Raw genomic sequence first — 8,509 nt, 5'->3', positions numbered from 1 at the left:
GGGGGGGGGAGTGGGGGGGGGAACTGGGTTGGGGGGGGGTGCATTTGGGGGCAACCAGGCTGGCAGGGAGGGAGCAGTTGGGGGTGACCTGGCCAGCAGCGGGGGGAAGTTAGGGGTGACCAGGCTGGCAGGGGGCCAGTTAGGGGCAATCAGGCCGGCACGCAGAGGCTGTGAGGGGCAATCAGGATCGCGGGGGGGGGGGGGGGGGGGGGGGGGGGGGGGGCAATTAGGGGCAACCAGGCAGGCAAACAGGTGGGCGATTAGAAGCCAGCGGTCCAGGATTGTGAGAGGGATGTCTGACTGCCAGTTTAGGCCCGATCCCAAGGGGTCCTGGATTGGAGAGGGTGCAGGCTGGGCTGAGGGGACCCCCCCCACCATGCACAAATTTCATGCACCAGGCCTCTAGTGGCACTATGGAGGACAGCTACATACTCACAGGAACAGTAAGTCTGGCATGACCCTGTTCACAGGGAGCTACAGAGGAAAACAAAACACTTCAAGGATACACACAGATTCCTAAGTATCCCAGTATCAGGAAACAAGATTTTTTTTTCCATCTACTTCGGAGTCTCACAAACCCAATTCTTAATTGAGATGAATAACACCTGAGTTATCAGTGTCACCATTTCTCCATCATTAGATTTTCTGCCTAGACAAGTTCCTGAAAGGACCACTAAAAGTTATCAAATAGGCATCTTTCCTACAGCTTTGCACTGGACAGAGTACTAGACATCTTGAACAGTGCCATCCAAAAATCCAATACAAAATAATACTACTTTTCAAATGCCATAGAAGATACTAATTATTTAACACCCCAGTCTTTTTTCTTTTTTAACAGCACCTTCAGCCTTGCCTATCAGAAAATCCTACGGGGATCTATGCTGATCAGCACTCAAAGTACCCTAGTTGGTTTATCTTTTTGCTTAAGCTTTTGCCTTAGTAACTCAAAGGAGCTTCTGAATATACTTGGCCACAGAATTAAATTTTTTTAAGTCTAGACAGCAACCAAATTGTGAGTGAGAAGGAAAATGTAAATTAACTTTTTTGGTTAAGCATATAATTAAATTCTTTGTTAGAAATATAAGTAGCCAAGAATCTCGTTAAATATTTGGTGCCCTATTTGCCCCTAATACTTATAAAATCTGAAGGCACAATCCACAATGTACAATGCTTACTAGTACAACCATGGTAAGTACTGCAGAGAATGATAATCCTAGGCCAAAAGGCATCTCAAGTAGTTATCTGATCTAACCTTTTGCCACCAATACTAAACTAATCATGAAGAGTGATAGAACCTCATTTAAAAGAGGATCATAAATTTTAGAACTCTGAGAGTAGAATGGGCAATGAAGCAGAAGTAGTAAAAAGATAAGAAACATGGGGGAAGAGAGAGAATGGGAATTAAAAATAAAAGCACCATTCTGTTAAATTACACATATTACTTGCTTTTTCAAAACCAAGCATTGCCGTTCCTTCTTGCTGTGATTCCAATTCCTTAGCAGTAAGTCTAGTATGTGTCCCTCCCAATCTATAAATCACCTATTCTTTAGCAACCAGAGAGAGACAAAGGGGTGGCCACTATTGTCTTAAACATTCAGTGATATAACAGAAGTCACTGTAAGAGAAGCTAAGAATAGCAATAAGCAACTAAAACAGTTAAGATATATTCCATTAATTCATCAACTTCAAGTACAGTTTTCCCTAAAAATTAAATTGGAGAAAACTGAAAACAAAATCTATCTTTAAGTTACCATTTATTGCGTGTGCTTAATTTCATTAAAAATTCTACTTTAATGCTTTCTTAAATGGAAAATGCTCAGCATATTATAACCTTTGTGATGACTCTGATCAATCATTATAAAGTGACATTTTTGGGCTGCTGATACCTATATGGCTGCTGGTCTCTACAGTAATGAACATTTGTAGTAATTGCTTTTCATGTGTCTGGTTTCCCTATCTTCTCCCCTGACACTAGCTTGCTGTCACTCCTTACTAGTGTCAGCATGCTTGCCCCCAATCCCCGGTCCCTGCCCTGCTCTAATTTGCTGACCCGATTTCTCGGCCTCCATTTCTCTGCTCCTGCCATTCCCTCAACCCAAATGCCCTTCTCCAACTATCCAACCTCACCTTTGCCAACAGTGTTTAATCAAACTTTCTGATCTCTGACAGTCTGATAGCTGAAAATAGGTATTCAGTTTAATTTTAATTTGCATTTCTCTTATCATGAGTGGGTTGAGCATTTTTCATTTATTTGCATTTCATTTTCTGTGAACAGTCTGCTCATAGCCTTTGCCCTTTTTTAATAAGATTGTTAAAACTCATCATATACATTGGAAATCAGTTCTCTGTGATATAAGATCCTCCCACCAAACCCATCTCCATGCACATAATCATTTGTCTTTTGGCTTTCATTATGGTTGTTGCCATGCAGACATCCTTAATTTTTATTAATCAAATTTCAGTCTTTTCTTTAATGGTTTCTGGACTTTGCGATATTTAGAAAGACCTTCCCTATTCTGACACTCGGAATTTATCAGTGATTTGTTCTAATATTTTTATGAATTTTTAAATTTATATTAAAATTTGGGGCCCACATAGACTTTATCCTGCTATACAGTATGAGTTTTTAATCCCTTTTCTTTTCTCAGGTGATGACTCCACTTGGACCAACATCGTTGATTTACAAATCCATCTTTTTCCCAATGACTTGAAATGCTTTGGAGTTTGGGGGTTTGAGGATTTTTGCTTATGTCAGGATTTCCTGGTGCATAGGATTTCTGAAATAAGGACATTCAGATAAACTAGATAAACTAGAATTAAGAGCAGGTTAGACTTAAGGCATTGATTGTCTTAAACCTTCTTAAAATACAAGAATGTACTCTAACAGGGTAGGTATTGGGACCGATATACTGTCATGTGACCAGCACACAGTAACTGCTTAATAAGTGTTCTTTGAATAAATAGTGATTTATATTTTTTAAGATCAACCACAGATTTAAATGTTCTTAGGGTTTGCAGAAGAGATGCATCCCTATTGATTAGCTCAGTGTAAGACCCAAAGGGTAGTTTTGCCAAACCTCCCAGTCCACCCAGCCCTTTCTTCTTTGACAAAAGTCCCTCATTCTAGTCCAGTGGTCACCAATGCCATCTCTCCCACTTCGCTGCCTAGTGTAATCCCAGTTACCCATTAAAATCCAGCTGAAATATCACCTCTTTTGTAAAAGTTCCCCATCTTTATACCCTAAGCAGAATTCATTGCTCCTTCTGTGCACTAACATTTTTCTACTTTGGGGAATGTGTATCTATCTATGCCTCACTTTTGTTATGCACATTTCAGTCTTCAATTCTAGTAGTTTTAGGTAATCCCATATCACTCCCCTTATGACCTTTCAATCAGTCCCTATTACCTACTAGACAAAGTTCCAATTCCTTAGCAGTAAGTCCAGTAGAGTCTATGTTCAGGCCCCTTAATATCTCCAACTTGTCTGTGACCACTATATACTTCAGTCCAAGTAACAGCCGTCAAAATGCCAGCTCCCTCGAGTCCCCAGACTTCATGTGCTTCTCCTCTGCCTAGGAGTCCGCTCACTTCCTCTGTCCCCATCTCCTCCTCTCATGCTCTCATGGAAAAGTCAAATGACAACACACCCGTGACGGGTCATTAGGTCTAAGAACTAGAAACAGGCAACTGAAAAGATCAGAAGCCAAGTGAAGTGAGTCACAGCAAGAAGGAAGAAGAGGCTGAGCTGTTCTTCCCCCAAAAATGCTGGGCAAATGGGTGAAGCATGGTGGCTGACTTTGAGAAGCTCAATTTGGTGGAGATTGGACAGACATATCAACAAATTTTCTCAATCCAGACTGTGTGTGACAAAAGAATGCTATTAGACAAGAAAGGACATACATCAAATATACAAAGAGACACATATTTAAGTAAATTAAAGGCATGTCATTGTGAGATTTAATCAAAGGCCAAGGGCTCACTAAGTAAGGGCTGCTGCTGACCACCACCAGTGTGGCAGTGTGTTGACTACTAAATGCCTTTGAATTATTTGCCCTTGGGCAAGTTATTTAACCCTTGGTGCCTCAATTTCCTCATTATAAAGAAAGAGAACTTGATCAGATATGGAGGTTTCTTTTAGCAAAAATATATTCGCAAACCAAAGCAGAATCCTGAGCACTGAATATGTGGACTTTTTCAACAGGAGGGGAAGGGAGAATGACTTTTGGGTATTCAACTAAACTGGAAAATGAAATCAATAGATAGATGGAACTTTCATGTCACTGAAGAGAACATGACATTGAATTTAAAATCCTGAAAATTGCAGCTTATAAAGGAACTGCTGACACAATCTCAACCATAGTCACAAGTGCACTACCATAATCAGGTTGTTATGGCAACTAGAACACATGGGTTAAAAAGAGGAAAAGAGAGTCTGTGTGTGCGTGGCAGGTTTTGTTGTCATACCCATAAGAAATGTTTGCAATGTTTTATATATAATCTTGAATCACATTCTTCACTTAGTACACAACAAGCCTCGAGTGTTTTGCAATAAACTGGAAAAATAAAGTGGGCTTCTTAGAATTAAGTCTACTGAAGGGATTCAAAAAGCACCTCGCCAACTCGACTTAATGCACTGCCTCTAGAAAACCTCCCTGGTCTCTCCAGGCAAAACTATCTATTTCCTCCGGCTTGCAAGCCCCATTTTATCTCCTACCCTGTGGCACTTTAGTGAGTACCACACTAGGAACAACGTTGTTCATTTAGATGCTTATCTCCCCCTCTCCATGTCAACTGCTTGGGAACAGAGTTCCTCCTTAGTCACCTTTGTACAGCCTGTGCCTAGAACAATGCAGTTATTTTAGGTGTTAAACTGTTCAACTGAGGACTGCTGTAGCAATCCTATCAACTTACAAATATGACATCTCTCAACAGAACAATATAACCATTTTTAACTTATCAAAGATTTCTTGTAAAACATTCTATTTCTTATTCATAAGAATTTCTCTTATGAGAAAGATTAAGTAAACAGTATGCCTCGTGTAAAGAACTATAGGCTGGGATTCCAATTCTTGGGGCTTATGTACTTGTTAACCTGTTGCAAGATCTGCATCCTTGAGTAAATGCCAACCTCGCAGGTGTGCAGCTTTCTTATCTAGAAAAATTAAGTGTCTGGGCTATCTGAGAAGGAAAAGCCCTTCCTGCCTATAAGCCAGTGTGACCAAGAAATTTAAAAAATTGAAGAATTTGGACAGGTAAAAGGTAAAAATAATACTAATTTGGACAGGTCAAAAAGCATTCATAGAAGTTAAAGAAATTTTTCTCAACCAGGTTGGGGCACAAGGAGGCATGGAGGAGTACACCCCATTTATTCCTAGAGTGGTTTTTTCAAGCCACAGCCCCTACAGGAAGATTGAAAGATCAATTACTTTCCTACCTCCCTGGAATACCTGCAAGGAGAGAATTATGATAAGTATCTGTTGCATGTAAATAGCAGAGGCAAGGAAAAACCATCACAATACAAGAAAAATACCTATTTCCAAAAATACCTATAACATACAGGAGTATATTGATTCTCAATGCAATAATTATACAGTATTCTTTCACATGCCTCAGTGTCTGAGAAGGTAAGAATTACCAGATCCACAGCCCATCTTGTTCAACATTCTCTCCCTTGACCTTCCCCTTCCCAAAGCTGCTCCCCACCCAGCTTCTCCAATGTCAGCAAATGGCATCTCCAGCCGAGATTACCCCAGACCCATTTGAGTCATTCTAACACTTCACTCTCCATCATACCCAGACAGCCAATTCATCAGCAAGTTCTATCTTTTATACCTCCAAAATATTCCTTTAATCTGTCTATCTCTTTCCTTTCCTGTTATTATCTTAGTCTAAGGAACTGTTATGGACTAAATTCATGTTGAATCCCTAATCCCCTGTGTGATGGTATTAGGAGGTGGGGCCTTTGGGAGGTAGGTAATTAGGTCCAGAGGAGGGCAGGAGAGTGGAACCTCCACGATGGGATTAGTGCCCTTTAAGAAGAGGAAGAGAAACCAGAGCTTCCTCTCTCCACTATGTGAGGACACAGCAAGGAGGAGGCGTCTGCAAGGCAGGAAGAGGGCCGCACCAGAACCCACCCATGCCGGCACCCTGAACGCAGGCTTCCCAGGCTCCAGGACTGTGGGAAACAAATGCCTGTTGATTAAACCACCCAGTCTGTGGACTAAGATAGAAACCATCGTATTTTGCTTAAATCATCAAAATAATCTCCTTGCTGGTCTACCAGTTTCTTACCATAACACACAGGACTCAGAGAGATCTTTTAAAAACAGAAAAGCATGTTTAAGGCATGCCCTTGCTGAAAACCTTCCTATAACCGCCCCCTCACTTGCCTGCATATCATCACATAGTTATTATCGAGATTATTTTCACTTATTCACGCCCACACTAAATGCAAATACCATTTCTCAGCCCTACCCTAGGACTCATCCCGAATGGCATTGCATATTACCGCGAATCTTAGGGCTTTCCTCTTACCTCTACCTTTCAATTAATTTATTAAAATGCTAGCTGAAAACTTTCTCTTATTAGAGGATCCCCAAAACTCCTCCAATTGCAATAGCTGATGTCTATTCCTATAGTTCTCTTGCTGGTTCAGATAATTACCTATTCACTTAAAGCAGTGGTTCTCAACCTTGGCTGCACATTAGAATCACCTGGGAATCTTTTTAAAATCCTGATTTCTGGGCCTCATCCTCCAGAAATTCTGGTTTTTTGTTACTAATGTTGTGGCCCCACCCCATACCAAAGAAACAGAATTTCCGGAGGATGAGGCCCAGAAATCAGGATTTTAAAATGATTCCCAGGTGATTCTAATGTGCAGCCAAGGTTGAGAACCACTGACTTAAAGGTACCCAATATTATTTATATATTTAGCTATTTATTAAGGTTTTTTAAATAGACTGCTTATCTAAAAATTAAAAGGCCTTTCAAAGTGAGAGGCAACAAGTGTTTGAGATCAGGATGCACTGATTCAGGCAGAAGCCCAAACACTGTTCCGATTAGGAGACAAAGGCAATGGGGTATTTATAAAAAAGGGAAAGTGAGCAATTACATCAATAGAAGGAAGGCATTTCTATTGGTGCAGATATATAACATAGTGATGTTAATTCCAAGCAATGTTTTTAATTTCCAGCCCAGTAGTCAGAATAACTGATTTCTTGTTATCTTTGCAAACAGTTTTTTGGGGGCACAATGCTGCTTTAGTTCCAGTCCAAAGGTTATTTTGACTTGTTTTAACATTTCAAAGATTGGAGGCATAAACCATGCAATTTTAAAGCTCCATTTTAAAGTGGCTCTGTTAATTATTTTTTGACAACATTAAGGTATAAATTTTGTCCAAATATTTTTTAAATCTAAAAAATAATCCAATAGTTTCTATTCATCCATATCGAAACCAAGCTACCGTTTCTTCAATAATTGTTCACCTAAGTATTTAAGAATTCTACACTTTAAAAAACAGTAGGTCTACCCTCCAAAAGGCCATTAACCTGTTATTTTCAGAATTCCCCTGGAACTCTTGCTACAGATAAAAGACGAACAAATTGCCTGGCTTTCTAGATCATCACTATTTGTGTTGAAACATTTTTTAGTGCTTTCCCAATTTCACCGCTAACTTCTTTTAAAGTTCAAAATTGCTATTTTGTTCAAAATATTTATCCAATACAAATTCTTATGAAATCCTGTAATCAATAAGTTGATAAAGACTGAGTTAAAATTTTGGCCCTCCCAATATGGAATAGATAGCCCTGGAGATAATAACTGTAGTTATACAGCCTGAATGAAAAAGGAAAAAAAGACTAAATCCTGTTGTATGGAATGAACTAAATTATCTCTGAAGGCCCTTCCAAAACTAAAATTAAATTAAGTTCCATCATAATAATGACAACTGCTGACAGTGAACACTTGCCCTCTATGTGCCAGGCACTGTGCTGGGGCTTTTCGTGGCTCACTCTGAGTAAGTGCACAAACATGTTACCATGAAATACTTCTTTACTTAAACACCCTAACATACAAGCAATACAAATAGGACACAGACCCTTTCTTAAAAAAAACAAAAAAAAATCTTTAGTTGAAACGGCCCCGGTGAGGTTAAGACGGCCCCGGTGAGGTTGAGACGGCCCCGGTGAGGTTGGGACGGCCCCTGTGAGGCTGGGATGGCCCCAGTGAGGCTGCGACGGCCCCGGTGAGGTTGAAACGGCCCGGTGAAGTTGAGACGGCCCCGGTGAGGTTAAGACAGCCCCAGTGAGGTTGAGACGACCCCTGTGCGGTTGAGATGGCCCCTGTGAGGCTGAGATGGCCCCTGCGAGGCTGCAACAGCCCCTGGGAAGCTGAGAAAAATACCACATGATCTCACTCATTTATGGATAATAAAGACCATTATAAACTGATGAACAAAAATAGATACAAAGGCAGAGCAGCATTGAACAGACTGTCAAACTACAGTGGGAA

At 40.5% G+C, this 8,509-nt stretch overlaps 1 protein-coding gene across 1 annotated transcript in view; it reads right to left on the bottom strand.

Annotated features, from left to right (window-relative positions):
• The window catches only part of AVEN (apoptosis, caspase activation inhibitor), a gene marked incomplete at its 5' end in the record, with an annotated part of 120,464 nt that overhangs the window by 77,914 nt on the left and 34,041 nt on the right, over nt 1-8,509 (bottom strand). The gene's annotated exons all lie outside the window — the stretch shown is intronic.

This window comes from Myotis brandtii, unplaced genomic scaffold (genome assembly GCF_000412655.1).
Source record: "Myotis brandtii unplaced genomic scaffold, ASM41265v1 scaffold927, whole genome shotgun sequence".
Classification (NCBI taxonomy): Eukaryota; Metazoa; Chordata; class Mammalia; order Chiroptera; family Vespertilionidae; genus Myotis; species Myotis brandtii.
The sequence above is the reverse complement of the archived record's forward strand: the minus strand, read 5'-3'. Positions and strand labels throughout refer to the sequence as shown.